This window comes from Vulpes lagopus, chromosome 7 (genome assembly GCF_018345385.1).
Source record: "Vulpes lagopus strain Blue_001 chromosome 7, ASM1834538v1, whole genome shotgun sequence".
NCBI lineage: Eukaryota > Metazoa > Chordata > Mammalia > Carnivora > Canidae > Vulpes > Vulpes lagopus.
Genome location: NC_054830.1, coordinates 130,408,601 through 130,427,437, shown reverse-complemented (window position 1 = coordinate 130,427,437; position 18,837 = coordinate 130,408,601). Strand labels below are relative to the sequence as shown.

Here is an 18,837-nt window from a genome sequence, read left to right as displayed (position 1 = left end):
TCTGCACTCAGTGGGGAGTCTGAAGATTCTCTCCCCCTCCTACCCCCACTCATACACATGTGCTTTCTCTAAAATAAATATTTTTTAAAAGGGAGTAAGAGGGATATTTCATGATGAAAATAGACAATAAGGTAACTACAGCTGTGTATTGTAAGACTCTATTCCCAGTAGCTGATGGAAAAACTGGACAGGAAAGTAGTAAGAATAAAGAGACTTCAACAACACTATTCAATAACTTGACTTGACATTGACTGAACACTCTGCCCCCAAACAGCAGAATATACCTTTTTTTTTCAGGACCTGTGGAACATTTTCCAAAATAGAGCATATGATTAGCTATGAAAATGTCCCAATAAACTTAAAAGGATTGAAATCATTAAATGTAGGTTTAAGGACACAGTGGAATAAAATTATAAATCAAAACTAGAAAGAAATGTGCAACCCCCCCCAAATATTTGGAAATTAAAGAACATACTTCTAAACTATGGGTCAAAGAAAAAATTATAACATAAGTTAGAACATATATTGAACTGAATGCCATCCAAACATAGCATCAACATTTTTCTAATGCCAATAAAGGGGGAATTTGTAGCTTAAAATACCTAAATTAGAAAAGAGAAAGGTTTCAAACCCCCGATCTTCCATCTTGAGAAATTTGTAAAGAAGAGCAAACTAAACCCAAAGGAAGCAGAAAGAATTAAATAATAAATATTAGAACCTAAATTAACAAATATAGAAAATGGAAAAGTGACAGAGGAAGTAAACACCACAAAATTTGATTTCCTTAAAAAATCAACACAATTGACCAGCATTCAGCCACATTGAACAAAGGAAAGCAAGAATGAGAATGGGAGATGTTCAGATGGATATAATGTAGAAAAGGCACTAACAAAGTTGGAAATGGAAGAGAGGGCATCATTTTCTGCCTTACAGATATTAAGATGATAAGGAAATACAAACAAATTTTATTCCAGCACATTAGAAAACTGATGAAATGGGCACATTCCCAGAAAGATACCAGTTTCTGAAACTAATTCAAGAAGAATTAGAAAACCTTAGTAGAGGGAATCCCTGGGTGGTGCAGCGGTTTAGTGCCTGCCTTTGGCCTAGGGCATGATCCTTTGAGACCCGGGATCGGATCCCACGTCGGGTTCCCGGTGCATGGAGCCTGCTTCTCCCTCTGCCTGTGTCTCTGCCTCTCTCTCTCTCTCTCTCTCTCTCTCTCTCTCTGTGTGTGTGTGACTATCATAAATAAATAAAAATTTAAAAAAAAGAAAAAAGAAAACCTTAGTAGACCTACAAGATATTGAATTAGTCATTTTATTTTTATTTTATTTTTTTGGCGGGGAAGAACACATGCCTTTTATTGGTCTAAGGAGCATAACTAGTTCATAGGCTTGGGCAGAGCTCCCCTATCTGTATGGCTCCCATCTCCCTCTCCTGGGGGTTTGTGACTCACCCCCAGGGAGAAGAGTGTTCTGGACAGGGGTGGCAGACAGAGCCAGGATAAAAAATACAGAATTGGGGTCTGAAAGGGTATCATGGTGAAGTAGAAAACACAGGGTTATGAGATCATCCAAATAAAAAGTCCACCAGGGCAGAAGAGAAGTTTCTCCACATGGGCCCCCCACCTGCCCTTGCCAGGAATGGGAGGGGGCAGGAAGCTTTGGCTGGAGATTTCCTACTGTGCCCTTCATGCCATCAGCATCTCCCGGATGTTGTCCTCAGCTTCCTTCACACTCCGCTCCAGGTAGGATTTTTTCTGTTCTAGTTCTTTAATTTTTTCTTCTGCTATTTTCTGTTTCTCTAACAGCTGACTGAATTACCTCCTTGGACTGAAGAATAAACATTCTTCATACACCTTCATACATGTTAGTCTCATCTACCAAAGTCATAATCTCTGTATCTGTAAGATGTGCGTGCTTTTTCATTCTGTTTAGCTGTTCAATCTGTATGTCTGCAAGCTTCACCTTCTGTTGAGTGTCAATAACTTTGGCTTGAAGTTCTGTGAAGGCCTTCTTCAACTCCAGATCCATGGAAGCCACCATCTTGGTTCCTGAATTAGTCATTTTAAATCTTCTCATAAAAAGAAGGCCAGGCCCATATGGCTTCATTGGTAAACCCTCCAAAGCATTTCAAAAAGAAATTATACCAATCCTACAAATTCCTCCAGGTATACAGGAGGGAACCCCTTCCCAGCTCATTCTATGTGGGCAGTATTAACTCTGACAAAAACAGCACAAGAAAATAAAATTTCAGGCCAATATCTCTCATGAATACAGACACAGAAATACTCAATAAGAAGCCAGCCCCTGGGTGGCTCAGTCTGTTGAGCCTCTGACTCTTGGTTTCAGCTAAGATCATGATCTTAGGCTTAAGAGACTGAGCCCCGAGTCGTTTGGGCTTGGTGCTTAGTATGGAGTCTGCTGGAGATTTTCTCCCTCTTCCTCTCCTTCCCCCTCCAATCTTCCTCTCACTTATGCTCTCTTCTCTCTCTAAAAAAACAAATAAAAAATCTATTAAAAAATACCAAATATAAGCAAACTGTACACCAGAAAGAGTGAGTTTTACAGTTTGCAAATTAAAATCAACTCAATTATGGGAGGAGCCCAGAATGGAATGTAGATTGTGAGAAATGAATCTAGGTGTGGTACAAATGGGAGCATATAAACTCCTTGAAAGAAAGCTGAAAGAAGCTGATTTTAAAACTCGTGTTTTAGGGATGCCTAGAGGGCTCAGTAATTGAGTGTCTGCTTTTGGCTCTGGTTGTGATCCCTGCAGTCTGGGATCCAGTCCCACATTGGGCTTACTACAGAGAGCCTGCTTCTCCCTCTGTTTATGTCTCTGCCTCTCTCTCTGCATCTCTCATGAATAAATAAATAAATAAAATCCTTAAATAAATAAATAAAAGCAGTGTTTTACTTAAAAGCAGTGGATACTATAAGACTACACAGAAATAATTGTACACAAACACTTTGATAAGTTCTTCACAGGGTTAGCAATTCTGAAACTACAGTACATGTATTCTAGGACTGGACAAGTAAGTAAATACATTATAAATAAATGTAAATATATTGGAAAAATTTTGGATTTGGAAAAATATTAAATTGGAAAAATAAGTAAATATAATATAGGTAGATTAGACCAGGTTTCTCTGGAGAAACAGTTGGAGAAAGAAGTTACACATAAGCAAAGGGGAACAGTTCTGGAAGGAACCCTGTGGTTCTGAATTACAGTCTGAAATGCCAGTATGGATTCATTTATGCACACACATATACACACACACACACACAGAAATACAGAAACATAGGTAAGTATGCATAGTCAGAAACATGTATTTCCTAATTCTGTCTCCTGAGAGGACTTAGAAGCCGAGACTTCCTGAATACAACTGAGTGCCCATACCTGGTTTTTTTAATTTTATTCTCCAATTAAAGGAAGCAAAGCTCCTTGGAGCAGTAATTGACTCCAGAACTGAGACAGATAAAATACAAGATGATCCTGAAGCATCTTGTGGTGCTAGAAGGTAAAGAAATCCTGCAGAAAGGGGGAAGAAGGGAATGCAGGCATGTGCAGCCTTGTTAAAAGGACTCAAAAACTACCTGAAATAATTTCACAATGGTGACATTTGGAACAATTTGAGCAACAAAATTAATAGTGATTAGATAATAGGACAAAGAATAAAATAAATCCTGATGAGCCCCTACAAATTTACATGATTGAATAAACAAACAAATCAAGAGGACCCTTCCCTAGGGAAGATTTTTTTTTTTTAAGATTTTATTTTTTTGAGAGAGAGCAGAGAGAGAGCACAAGCACAGAGACAGAGGGAAAAGCAGACTCCCTGCTGAGCAGAGAGCCCAAAGCAAGGCTTGATCCCAAGACCCCAAGATCATGACCTGAGCTGAAGGCAGCCGCTTAACTGACTGAGCCACCCAGGTGCCCCCTTAGAGAAACATTTTAATTAAATGTAGAAGAAACAAAGGAAATAGAAAGAAAATCACCATTACAACAGCACAATAATAATTGCTGTGGGCAAGATTCACAGATAATGCAAAGTTCAAGGATAAACAGGGTTCTTTTGTAGCATCAAAGTATGACTCCCTCTCCCCCCCCCATATTTATTACACAGGGGAAAATAACTATACAAAGTGGAGAACCCTGGCAGACACCACCTTAATCAGGTGATCAAGGTTAACATTTCCCATAATAAGACATACAGATATTATATACCTCTGAGATGAGAAGGGTACATCACCTCTGTGAGATTTTTCTTAAAAGTCCATAACCTCTATGTTCTTCTATGAAAACAGAGAGATACAAATCCAGGGAAATTCTACAAAATATCTAACCAGTACTCTTCAGACATATCAAGGTTACACAAAGCATTAAGACCGAGAAACGGTCAGTTTGGAAGAGTCAGAGGAAACATGACAACTAAATGCAATTTGGAATTCTGGATTGATACCAAGACAGAAAGCAACCTTTACTAGAAAAACTGGGAAAATCCAATTAAAGTCTGAAGTTTAGCTAATGGCATCATATCAATGTTAGTTTCCTGGTTTCGTTTTTTTGTTTTCGTTTTTGTTTTTGCTTTGTTTGTTTTGTTTTGTTTTTTAGATTTTATCCATTTACTCATGAGAGACACAGAAAGGCAGAGACATAGGCAGAGGGAGAAGCAGGCACCCCATAGGGAGCCCAATACAGGACTAGATCTCCAGACCTTGGATCACACCTTGAGCCAAAGGCAGACGCTCAGCTGCTGAGCCACCCAGGCATCCCAAGGTTCCTGGTTTCGATAATGGTTCGGTAAGATGATAACATTAGGAGAAGCTTAGTGAAGGCTAGATGGGATTCTCTGTACTCTTTGTAAACTGTTCTGTAAGTCTAAAATTGCAGCAAATTTAAGAATTAAATAAAGACTAAATTGTCACAGGTCATTTCCTAACATACACTAGACATGTTCAAGCCCATAGCGATGTCAGAGAGTAGGTGAGAAGTAGAAGTGGAAAAAGGCTAGTGTGTGGGTTGCTTTCCCATGCACTCAAATACAAAAATCAGGAGTCAGCATCTTAGGGGCATGAAGTGGTACTCCTTTCCTATCAGCTGAGCCATAGATAACCTGACGCAGTTAAGGCTAGCTCTTTATACAAGTCCATTTTTCCTCCACTATGTTCAAAGAACAAAGACATGGAATATTTGGAAAATTAACAAAAAGTCACATATATATTCAGTATATATTGTTATATGTAATATAATACATGTTATATATTTGATGTTATATATGTATGTTATATCATATATGTCATATATGTATATGTATTATATACATATCACCTATGTATCACACACATAAATAATATATACATATATTTTATATCAATTATATATTCTATTATTATGCATTCTAATTATGTATTATATACATATATTATACATATGTATTGTGTTATATATACATCTGTATTATACATATCCATTATATATATGTAGTATATATCATGTATATTACATATACATATAGATTATGTAATATACAATATACACATGCATATATATGACTATATATAACATAAATGTATATGACTATATATGTGTGTGGCACATATAACTTTGTTCCTTTACTGAATGTTCATGTGGTACCAAGTGTTCATATGTAGAAAGGAGAAAGATTGACAAAGGTTCAATTAAGCAAATGAGGAAGGTGGGCAGGGGCAATTATGGCAGCCCTGGATGTCTTCTCTGCTCCTCCTCTTTTGCAGGGACCCTGCCCACTGGGTGGCCCAGCCTAACAAGCTCCAGCCACCCAGTTTCTTTCTTTCTTTTTTTAAAGATTTATTTATTCATGAGACACAGAGAGAGAGCAAGAGAGGCAGAGACACAGGCAGAGGGAGAAGCAGGCTCCATGCAGGGAGCCTGTCGCGGGATTTGATCCTGGGACTCCAGGATCAAGCCCCAGGCTGAAGGCAGGCCCTAAACCGTTGAGCCACTCAGGGATCCCAGCCACCCAGTTTCTAAGGACACATCTGGCAGAAAGACAATGGGAACGGAACGTTGTCTCTGTGGAGAGAGCTAACCTACTTGATGGGGGTATTGGTCTCACAAGGCACAGTGCCGTGGCCATAGCTGGACTTTGATGGTTTCCTACAATGCTTCTCCAAGGAACCAGCGAGGCCCGTACAAAATGCCTGTGTGAGCCAGGGAAGGAGGACCAATTTTTTAGAGCCAAGCCAAGCAAGGCAGAAGTTTAGGGAACACCAAAAAACACAGCGGGTGGAGGTGCTCCTCCATCCGCGGGCCTGGGGGTTCTGCATCGGCCAGAAGCTCTTCCGCGGTGCATCAGTGCTGGGGGCGGGAGGGAGAAGTGAGGACAAACCCGCAGGCTGAGCCTGCTGCAGTTGGAGATGGCCTCAAGCTTACCCTTCCAAGACCTTGTTGATCCACTGGATCACAGCTTTCTTCTCTAGGTCAAGGTCTTCAGCAGTGACTCGATAACCTAGCTGGGGCGGTGGGGGCAGGATCATTGGGTCATTTCCCCTCGATGACAGCAGTAGTGGAATCTTGCGCTTCCGCGGCCTGGAGTGGGCAGATGCCAGTGAGCGATTCTTCAGAGTGTGCTTCCTCCCAGAAGGTGCATCTGCAACCTTTTCATTCCTGATCTTCCTTTGTGGTTCCACTGAGGCCGACGAGCTAGAATGACAGCTTTCCTCACTGGCTTTCTTTGTCGGCAGCTGGGGCTGGACTGAGGATGGGGCTGGCCCCGGCATCCCAGATGCACCTCGACAGCTCCTCTGTAAGGGTAGGAAACCTCGAGTGGAGCTGTAGGAACTGGTGATGGCATTGCGTTTGCTGCATGAGCTCAAGAAGCAGATGTGGGATTTCTTCATCAGGCTGTCTTCTAAGCTGGTGGAACAAAAGTCTCTCTTCAGAGGCCCAGGTGTGGGCACGAAGGAAGAGAGGACTCCATTGACCGTCAGACGCCTAAATGCTGACTGCACACTCCGGCTGCCCTCGGGCCTCCTTCTCAGATCATCCTGCCTCTCGGGGACTGGGTACCCTTCCTCTGGCCTTGCCAGCCCTGCCCTGCCCTCTACCAGGGAGGTCAGGTCCTCCTCCGCCTTGGCTCTCACTTGACCATTCTCTTCGAGGGCCCTCACCAAGGTCTCCCTTACACACGGATTTGGGAGGTGACCAGACAGTGAAGACCACATACAGATGACTGTGTGCTTCAGAGCCAAACGGAGCGTCGGTTTGCCCTTAGCCGATGCCATCTTCAGGATCACTGAGGTGCAGAACATCTTAGAGGTGCAAGCAGACAGCACCGGCTTCGGATGGTCGGTCTGGGGCAGAGGGGGAAAGACCCCCAGAAATAAACACCGGGCCTGCTGGAGTGGATACTGCGGCGGGCGGATCACGGCGAGCCGCCTACGAGGCCGACGGCGACGCGGTGAGGCCACAAGATCCTCATGGGACAGCCTGCGGGCCACTTCGAGGGTGGGCGCTGCTGGGTGGCTCCGGCCAGCTGGGCGAACACGGCAGGCGGCGTGCGCGGGCCCAGGCCCGAGGCTCTCGGTTGTCTCGGGCCGGTCCCCACCCAGCAGAGCAGAGGACAGTGGCCGAGGGCGAGGCCGGCTCAGGTAACTGCCCATGGGGAGCAGTTCTGCAAGGTCGGGTCCTTCAAATGGAGTCAGCGGCTCAGAGAGGTTTCCGTTAGCTGCCAAAGGGGCCCCAGGCAAAGCGCCGACTGTTGGGTGCGCCGCCTGTGACGCGTCCTTGGAACCAAGAGCAAAGAAACGGGCGCGTGAGCACTGCACAAGGGAGGGGCAGCGCACCAGAGGTCTTCCCAACCCTTGCTTCGCGTCGAAGGTGTTGGCACGAGGTAGACAAGCTCATTGCGGGCGCAGCCGCCTTCACGCAGCCAGCCCCAACTTGGTTAGCGGGACCACGCAGACCGTGGTTCCCAGAGCCCACCCAGGAGTGCCCACTGCAAGCAAAAGACTCAGAGTCAGCCCCGGCCCACCTGTGCTTCCTGCCACCCCCATACTCAGGGGTCAAACCTCTCAGAGCCCGTGCTGCCCAGTTCCTGAGGGGTGGTACAACCACCTGAAATGTTCGGGAGGTGGGAGGACAGTAGGAGGGAACTGGCTAGACAGGAGATATCAAAGCAGTGTCGCTAACCTACCCTCTTTCCTTTCCCTAGAATCTTATTTTCCAGGTATTCCTTCTTGTCTCTCCCTCCCCTTTCCTAGGAAGTAAGGATTCTAGAAACATTTTATAAAATCAGAACTTACAGACCCCAAAGAGCCAAAGCAATCCTGAGAAAGGACAAAGCAGAAGGCATCATGCTTCTTGATTTCAAGTTATATTATTACAAAGCTGTAGTAATCAAAATGGTTTGGAATTGGCATAAAAACATTCAAATCAAAAAGCAGAAGAGAGAGCTCAGTAATAAACCCATATATATATGGTCAATTAATTTATGACAAAGGACTCAAGAATATACAATGAGGAAAGGACAGACTCTTCAATAAATGGTGTTGGGAAAACTGGGTAGCCAGATGCAAAAGAAGGAAGCTAGACACTTTTCTATATCAAACACAAAAATTATCTCAAAATGGATTAAAACCTTAAACCAAAACTCCTGGAAGTAAGCATAGGTGGTAAGCTCCTCCAAGACATCAGTCTTAGCAATGATTTTTTTGGATTTGACAGCAAAGGTAAACAAGTGGGACTATATAAAAAAATAGCTCTTGCACAGCAAAAGAAATATCAACAAAATGAAAAGGCAACAAACTGAATGGGAGAAAATATTTGCAAATTATATATCTGATAAGAGGTCAATATCCAAAATATATAAAGAACTCATACAACTCAATAGCAAACACAAACAAACAAAAAAGACAACCTCCAAGTAAAAAATAGGCAGAGAACTGAATAGACATTTTTCCAAAAAAAAATCATCTACAGATGGCCAGCAGGTATATAAAAACATGTTAAAGTCACTAATCATCAGAGAAATCCAAATCAAATCTACAATGAGATATCACCTCACACCTGTTAGAATGGCTGGAATCAAAAAGACAAGAAGTGTTGGCAAGAATGTGGAGAAAAGGGAACCTTGTGCACTGTTCCTAGGAATGTAAATTGCTGCATTCACTATGGAAAATTAAATTTTAAAATTTACCTTAAAAAAATTAAAAACAGAATTGCCATATGACCCAGCAATTCATTCTGGGTATTTATCTGAAAAAACAAGAACACTAATATGAAAAGGTATATACATCCTTACGTTCTCTACAGCATTATTTACAAGAGCCAAGATGTGGAAACAACCTAAATTTTCATCAATGGATGACTGAATAAGGAAAATCGGTATCTACACCCAATGGAATATTTTTCAGCCATAAAAAAAAAGAATAAAATCCTGTCATTTGTGACAATATGGATGGACCATGAGAGCATCATGCTAAGTGAAATAAGTCAGTGAGAGAAGACAGGTACTCTATATCTCATTCTTACATGCAGAATGTAAAATTTAAAGATACAAAAAATAAAATTAAAAAAATAAAATTTCAAACACTTAGCTCATAAATACAGAGAACAGATTGGTGGTTCCCAGAGGTGGAAGGTGTGAGGTGGGCAAAATGGTCGAGGGGAGTCAAAAGGTACAAACTTCCAGTTATAAAATAAATAAGTCATGGAGATGTGATGTACAGCATAGTGACTGTAGTTAATAATGCTGCACTGCATCTGTGAAAGTTGCTGGGCAGCTCGGGTGGCTCAGGTGCCCTTCAGCCCAGGGCCTGATCCTGGAGACCTGGGTTTGAGTCCCACATCGGGCTCCCTGCATGGAGTCTGCTTCTCTCTCTGCCTGTGTCTCTGCCTCTCTCTCTCTCTCTCTCTCTCCCTCTCTCTCATAAATAAATAAAAGTCTAAAAAAAAAAAATGTTGCTAAGCAACTAAGTCTTAAAAGTTCTTTTCACAAGAAGAAATTCTGTTACTATGTATGGAACTAGATATTAATTAAACTTTCTGTGGTGATCATTTTTCAGTATGTCCAAATATCAAATCATTATGTCATACATCTGAAACTAATATAATGTGGTATGTCATTTATATCTCATTTAAAAAATAATCCATTAGATTTTTAGAAAATCAGAATTAGAGGTAACAACTTGAAGTCTTTTGAGGCAGCCAGGAGCAGTATCATCTGGCACCTAAAATTTGATTCCTGTTTTCAAGGTCATGCTTTACCATCACTTCAATCTTTGTTTTCTGCACCTTAACAGATCCTATGGGCCATTGTGTCATTCTTTTTCAATAAGTCTGTGTCTGTGGGATAAGAGAGATGACCTGGTAATTCAAGATGGAACTCAGAATTTAGCTCCCTACAAACATTCTGACTGATGTTGATAGGATTAGTTCAATAATGAATACATTAGAATATTTAAGCTACTGAACAGCTTTTTTATGTTTTCATAATTACCCTCACTTCCTTGTTGTTGTTTTTAATCTTTTTGCCTTCATTTGGAATATTATCACTTAGTGAATGACACAAGTCATTTTGTTAGGCCAGGTAGTTTGTTTTTCAAAGTAATTATTACTGCTCTCAACAAGTAGTAGAAATTACGATTTTGTAGAACCAGTACCTAGAGGGCTATACATTGGGATGCCTAAGTGGCTCAGTGGTTGAGTGTCTGCCTTCGGCTCAGGCCCTAATCCCAGGGTCCTGGGATTGACTCTGGCATCTGGAGCCTCAGAGGGTGCCTGCTTCTCCCTCTGTCTATGTCTCTGCCTCTCTCTGTGTGTCTCTCATGAAATAAAATAAATAAAATCTTTAAAGGGCTGTACATTAATAAGATATACAAATGGTTCTAAAATTCAGAAGTTGGACTATCATTTTTTTAAATATTTATTTATTCATGAGATACACACAGAGAGAGAGGCAGAGACATAGGCAGAGGGAGAAGCAGGCAGGCTCCATGCAGGGAGCCTGAAGTGGGACCTGATCCTGGATCCTGGGATCAGGCCCTGAGCCGAAGGCAGACACTCTGCTGAGCCACCCAGGCATCCTGGACTATCATTTTTAAGCAAAAAATTTTGACAATACTGACTTCTCATCCTCCCAATGTTTAATCAGCCTATTGTGCTTCAAACCCCTTTTTAAAATGAAATAAGAGAAAAATTCATTATACTACAACAACATGGATAATATTATCCTAGGCATTTAAAGGTAACCCACTACTCTACTGAAGAAATAAGTCTCAATTATAGACACATTAAAGTAAAACATAATCGTATTTCTGTGATCCAACAAATATGTTGAATAATTCTTTTCAACTACTAATTTTTAGACAGCTTTATTGAGACATTTATTCACCATAAAGTTCACCTATATTAAGATTACACTTCAAGAATTTTTAGTAACTTTACAAAGTATGTAACTTTCACCAAAATCTAATTTTATAACATTTCCATTAACCCAAAAAGAAAATGTGTGCCTGTTTGCAGTCACTCCCCATGCTTACCCACAGGCAACCACTACTATTCTTTTTGTCTCTATAAATTTACTTTTTCTGAACATTTCATATAAATGAACTCTTATAATATGTACTCTTTTGTGTCTAGTTTCTTTCACTTAGCATATTGGTTTTGAGGTTCATCTAAGTAGTAGCATGCATTAATACTTCATTACTGTTTTTTGGTTTAAACGGAAACATTTGTTCACAACTCTGAGATCCAAGTGTCAGCAGAGTGGATTTCTTTTGAGCCCACTCTCCTTGGTTTGTAGATGGCTCTCTCCCCACTGCGTCCTCACATAGTCTTTCTTTTGCATGTGTGTATCCTAGCCTCCCCTTATTATAAGAATGTGTCATATTGGGTGCACCTCAGTCATTGACTCTTGGTTTGGGCTCAGGTGGTGGTCTCAGGGTAGTGAGGTGGAGGCCCACATCCGGCTTCATGCCTGAGATTCTTTCTCCTTCTTTTCCACCCCTTTCGTCCCCTGACTGATGGTCTCTCTAAGATAAAATAAGTCAATAAAATCTTCAAAAAAAAAAAAAAGAACAAGTCATCCTGGATTAGAACTCACCCCAATGACCTCTTTTAACTCCAAATACCATATTCTGAGTTTCTCAGGGTTAGGATTTCAACATGTGAATTGTGCAAGGACACAATTTAACCATAGCACTCCATTCCCTTGTTTTTCCAGAATTTTCAGAATTCACATCCACACGTGCAAAATACATTTGCCTTATCTCAACAGTCACAAGACTTAACCTATGAACTTTAAGTCCAAAGTACCATCTAAATAACATCTAAATCAGGTATGGGTGAGATTAGAAGGATGGTTCCTCCTGAGGCAAATTCCACTACAGTGATAAAACCGTGAAACCAAACAAGTTATCTGCTTACAAAATACAATGGTGAGACAGACATAGGATAGATATTTTCATTCCAAAAAGAAGAAATTGTAAAGAAGAGAGCAAGCCCAAAACCTAACAGCAAATGTTATTAGATTTGTATGTTATTCAGACATTTAGTTTATTGTATCAACATCAGCATTAGCATCTTTGATTCTTCAGCCTGCAATATTTCTACAGAACACATTTATAAGCATTAATATATGCAGCTAATATTAAGATGTTTTTTGGAAAATTCCATTAGATTTTAAGGCTAGAGAATAATCCTCTTTGGCTCAAATGTTCTGTCCTCCAGACCATCCAAGGTACTGGCCTTGCTCCCTCAGCCCTGAGCTGCACCCCAAGCCCTCTGGAACCAGGAGGTGTCTGCACCCCAAGCCCTCTGGAACAAGGAGACAGTCTTGCTGGCTGAACATGTGCCCTTTAAACACATGGTGGCAGTGGCAGCCCTGTTGACTTCTGACCTGTGTCTGGGGTCATTTTTTCCTTGTTACTAAAGGATGACCTGTGTTCACATCCGGACAGCTATGTCATCCCATGTCCTGCCTATGGAATCCCAGAGGTCTGACAGGGTTTCTTCAGTTCATCCCACCTCTGTCTCTCCTCAGTCCAAGCTACAGTGCTTCTGCTAGGATGATTGATTGGATCCACATTATCACATACCATGATCTCTTTAGTGGAGCTTATCCAGCCACACACCTTTGGTGCTCTCTTGAGCAGACCTCATTTTTTGCAATATGAATTAACTGATAATTTTTCAAATCTTCACATTAGTTCCTTTTTGCTTGATAATTCCATTTTCAGTTGTTTCTCTCCTGTCACATTTTGCTATAAGCATTCAGGAGAATGCAAGTCATGCCTTCAATGTTTTTCTTAGAAATAGCCTCAACTAAATATCTAAGTTCATCCCTTACACATTCTACTTTTCACAACACATGGGAATACAATTTGGCCAAGTTCTTGGTCACTTAATAGCAAGGATCAGCATTCTTCCAGTTTCCAATAACATGTTCCTCATACCCATCTCAAAATTTAGTAGGAGAACTTTTAAAGTTCATATTTCTCCAGAGAGAAGAGAGGAGCTGGAAATGGAGTTAATAATTTATCATGCATATGTAAGGAAAACTCCATAAATGCCAGTAGTAGGGATTTAGAGAGTTTTGAATTCAGTAAACATATCCCTGTACCAGGAGGGTGATGTGATCCAACTCTATGAGGACAGAAGCCTCTGCTCTCAGGACCTTTCCAGACTTTGACAGTGTATCACTTTATCTGGCCGTCCATCCATATCCTTTAGCATATTCTTTATTATATAATAAACCAGTAAACATAAGTGTTTCACTGAATTCTGGAGTTGTTCTAGCAAATAATCAAATCAAAGAGGAAGGAGGGTATGAGAACCTCTTATTTATAGCCAACTTGGACAGAAGTTGTGAGTAACCTGGGGAACTACTACATGCAATTAGCATCTAAAGTTGGGGGGGGTACTTAACCTGTGGGATTTGACTCTATCTCCCGGTAGGAAGTGTCAGAATGAATTAAATTATAGGAACCCAGTTGGGATCACAAAATTGCTTGGTGTTGGGAAAACCCACACACATCAGCTGTCAGAAGTGTGACTATTAGTCACAAAAGTAATGGAGAAACACACAGGAGGGAGAGTGAGGTTTCAAAGTTTTCCTCTTGTGTTTTTGTTTCTGTTTTTTAATCTAGGAATTTTGTAGTTTTAACTCTTACATTTACATATATGATCCATTTTTAATTAATTTTTGTATATTACATGTATCCTGGTGTACTATCATCATTTATTGAAAAGATTATCCTTTACTCCACTGAATTGTGTTGGCACCTTTGTTCAAAATCAATTAATCATAAATGTAATGGTTTATTTCTCAATTCTGTTCCACAGGCCTGTGTATCTTTTCTTATACCACTATCAAACTATCTTGATTACTATAGCTTTGTAATTTTAAAATTGGGAAGTATAAAAGACCCCACATAGCCAGACAATCTTGAAAAAGAAAAACAAAACTAGGGTATTACAATTTCAGATTTCAAGTTATATTACAAAGCAGTAGTAATTAAAACAGTATGGTACTGGCACAAAATTAGACACATAGATCAATGGAATAGAACAGAAAACCCAGAAATAAACCCACAATTATATGGTCAATTAATCTTTGACAAAGAAGGAAAGAATATCCAATGGGAAAAAGCCTCTTCAACAAATGCTTTTGGGAAAACTGAACACCAACATGCAACTGAATGAAACTGGACCACTTTCTTATACCATACACAAAAATAAACTCAAAGTGGATTAAAGGCCTAAATGTTAAACCTGAAACCATAAAAATCCTTGAAGAGAGCATAGGCAGTAATCTTTCTGACATCAGCCATAGTGACATTTTTCTAGATATGTCTACTAAGGCAAGGGAAATAAAAGCAAAATAAACTATTAGGACTACACCAAAATAAAAAATTTTGCACAGCAAAGTAAACAACCAACAAAACCAAAAGGCAACCTACTGAATAGGAGAAGATATTTGCAATAAGGGGTTAGTATCTAAAACATATAAAGAATTGATATAACTCAACACTCAAAAAATAAATAATCCAAATAAAATGGGCATTTGACACGAACAGACATTTCTCCAAAGAAGACATCCAGATAGCCAACAGATACATGAAAAGATCAGCATCACTCATTATCAGGGAAATACAAATCAAAACTACAATGAGATATCACCTCATACCTGTCAGAATGGCTAAAGTAAAAAAACACAAGAAATAACAAGTGTTGTCAAGGATGTGGAGAAAAAGGGACCTTCTTGCACTGTTAGTGGGAATATGAACTGGCACAGCCATTGTGGAAAACAGTATGGAGATTCTTTAAAAAGTTAAAAATAAAGCTACCTAAGAAAAATAAATAATAAATAAATTATTTATTTATTTATTTATAATCTATAATCCAGCAATCAATCTATTGGGTATTTATTCAAAAAGTACAAAAACACTAACTCAAAGGGATACATGCACCCCTATGGTTATAGCAGCATTGTTTACAAGAGCCAAACTTTGGAAGCAGCCCAAGTGTCCATAGATGACTAGATAAAAAGGTGCGGTATATATACACAATGGAATATTATTCAGCCATATAAAGGAATGAAATTCTTTTTCATTCAGCACAGATAGAGCTAGGAAAACAAAGGAGTCAATCAGAAAAAGACAAATACCATATGATCTCACCCATATGTGAAATTTAAGAAACAAAATAAATGGGCAAAGGAAATACAAGAGAAAGACAAACCAAGAAACAGTCTTAACTAAAGAGAACAAACTGATGGTTACCAGAGTGGAGGTGGGTGAGGGGATGGGGGAAATAAGGGATGGGGAATAAAGAGTACATTTATCATGATGAAATAAAATAAATAAAATATAAAATAGGAAATTATATGTCCTCCAACTTTGTTTTTTTAAGATTATTTTGGCTATTCTTGGTCCTTTGTACGACCATAAGGATTTAAGGATGATCTTGCCAATTTCTGGGGGGAAAAAAAAGGCCAGCTGAGATTTGTAAGACATTGAATGAATCAGTAATCAACCTAGGAATATTGCCATCTTAAAACTATTACGTCTCCAAACCATGACCATGGGATATCTTTCTACTTACTTGGGTCTTTAGCTTTTGGCACAAAAGTTTTGTAGTCTTCAGTGTAAAAATCTTACATGTCTTTTGTTAAATTTATTCCTAAGTCATTTATTATTTCTGCTGCTAATGTGAACAGAATTGTTTTTCTTAATTTCATTTGCAGACTATTCATCGCTGGTTTTCAGAAATGTAACTACTCTATATTCATCTATCCTGCAGTCTTCTTTAACACCTACTTTTGGGTAGAAAAGTATGTGTGTGTGTCCTCTAGGATTTTCTATATATAAGAACTTGTTCTGAATAAAGACAGTTTTCCTTATTTTCCAATATGAATACTCTTTTTCCCTCCCTAGTTGCACTGGATAGAATGTCCCGTGTGCCGCTGAATAGAAGTGGTGAGGGTAAACTTTCTTCTTTTGTTTGTGACTTTAGGGGGAAGTATTTAGCCTTCCACCACTAAGACCACTAAGTATGATGTCAGCTGTAGGGATTTTGCAAATACTCTTTATCATTGAGGAAATCTCCCTCTATTTCTAGTTAATAAGGAGTTTTATTATGAGTGGATGGTAGATTTTGTGAAACATTTTTATGCATCTATTGAGATGAACTTATGAAATTTGTCCTATATTAATATTATGGATTATATTCACTGAGTTTCAGATATTAAGTCAATCTTGCCTTTCTGTGATAAATCCTAGGTAGTCATAGCATATTATCAACTTTATTTAGTCAGACTTGGTTTGCTTATATTTTGTTGAAGTTTTCTTGTATCTACATTCATGAAGGATATTGGTCTATAGTTATCTTTTCTTGTGATGTCTATGTAAATTTGGAATAAAAATAATCATGGCTTCATAGAACTATTTGGGAAGTGTCCCCTTCCCTATTTTCTGGGCACATTTGTGAAAGATTGGTATTATTTCTTATTTAAATTATTGAAATAATTCACAAGTATATTCATCTGGCCTGGGACTTTTTATTATGGGAACTTTTTAAAAACTCTTTGTTTTCAAATAATTATACATTCAAAGGAAGTTGCAAAAAAAGTGTACAGAGGGATCCTGTGTACCAGTTTCCCCAAATGGTAATACTTGAATAAGTATAGTATAATATTAAAGACAAGAGATTGACATTGGTACAATGCACAGAACCTATTCAGATTTCACCATTTTACATGCACTTATTTATGTGCGTGTGCACTTGCACATGTATGCGTACCACTATGCAATTTCATCACATGTGTAGAGTCACATAACTGTCAATACAATCAAGATTCAGTATTCTACAATCATCACAAGGCCCTCTGATTTCTATTCTTTAGTAACCATATTCATTACTTTGGGAAGATTTTTAATTACTATAAACCTTTACTTCTTATAGGTAGATTTAGATTTTCTATTTCTTCTGGATTAAGCTTTGATTTTTTTGGTTTTGCACTTTGTTTTTCCTTACCAATTTCTTTTATTGAAGTATAATTAACATACTGTGTTATATAGCTTCAGGTATATAATATAATGACCCAACATTTCTATACGTTACTCAGTGCTCATTATATAAGTGTACTCTTAATTCCCCTTATTTAGTTCACCTATTCCCCGCCCCGCCCCCACCTCTTTTCTGGCAACAATCCATTTGTCTTCTGTAGTTAAGAGTATTTTTGTTTGATTGTTCTTTCTTTTTTTTTTAGATTCCACATATATGTGAAGTCATATGGCATTTGTCTTTCTTTGGCTTATTTCACTCAGTATAATACCCTCTGCATCCCTCCATGTTGTTGCTGAATTCAGTTTTGGTAATTTGTGCCTTTCTAGGAATTTTCAATTTCATCTTATGAATCTAACTTGTTAGCATAAAGTCTATAATATTCCCATAAAATTCTTTTGATTCCTGTAAGGTTGGTAGTGATATGTCTCTGTCATTCCTGATTTTAGAAATTTGGGTCTTCTTTCATTTTTCTGAGAACTTAAATTTTTATGCTTTCAAGAAATGACTTTTGGTTTCATTAATTTTCTCTACTTTTTTCTGTATCCTATCCAACTTATTCCCACTATAATCTTTTCTCTCATTATTTCTGCTTACTATGAGTTTAGTTCCCTCATCTTTTTCTAGTTTCCCAAGTTGGAAGTTTAGATTATTGAATTGAGATCTCTTCCTAATAAGTGTTTCAAGCTATAATTTTCTCTCTAAACACTGTATTATCTGCATTCCATAAGCAAAACAAAAATCTTTTGTCAAAATTGTTGTGAGATCAAAAAGGACATTAAATATTGATGAAAAGGAAAATTTGCCAAGACTATAACAATTACAAATATATGTACCTAAAAGAGCCCCAAAATATATGAGACCAAAATTGATGAAATTGAAGGGAGAAATAGGTAATTCTACAAAAATAGTTAGAGATTTCACTACCCCAACATCAAGAATGGATGGAAAATTCAGACAGAAGATCAATAAAGAAATACAGGGCTTGACCAATGAAACCCAGCAAACACCAGACACTTCAACCAAAACAGCAGAATACACATTCTTCTCAAGTGCACATAAAACATCCTCCAGACTACAGCATATGTAGCCATAAAATAAATCTCAAATATTTAAGAAGACTGAAATCATACAAAATAACTTTCCAACCACAATGGCATGAATTTAGAAATCAATAACAAAAGGAAAACTAGAAAATTCACAAATATGTGGAAATTGAACAAATGAAAATAATACAACATACCAAAACATATGGAATGCATTGGTGCATTGGGAGCAGTGTTC

At 38.8% G+C, this 18,837-nt stretch overlaps 1 pseudogene; it reads right to left on the bottom strand.

Annotated features, from left to right (window-relative positions):
• Window positions 1-1,681: 1,681 nt before the first annotated feature.
• On the bottom strand, window positions 1,682-2,048 carry LOC121496125 (annotated as a pseudogene).
• Between the last annotated feature and the right edge of the window lie 16,789 nt (window positions 2,049-18,837).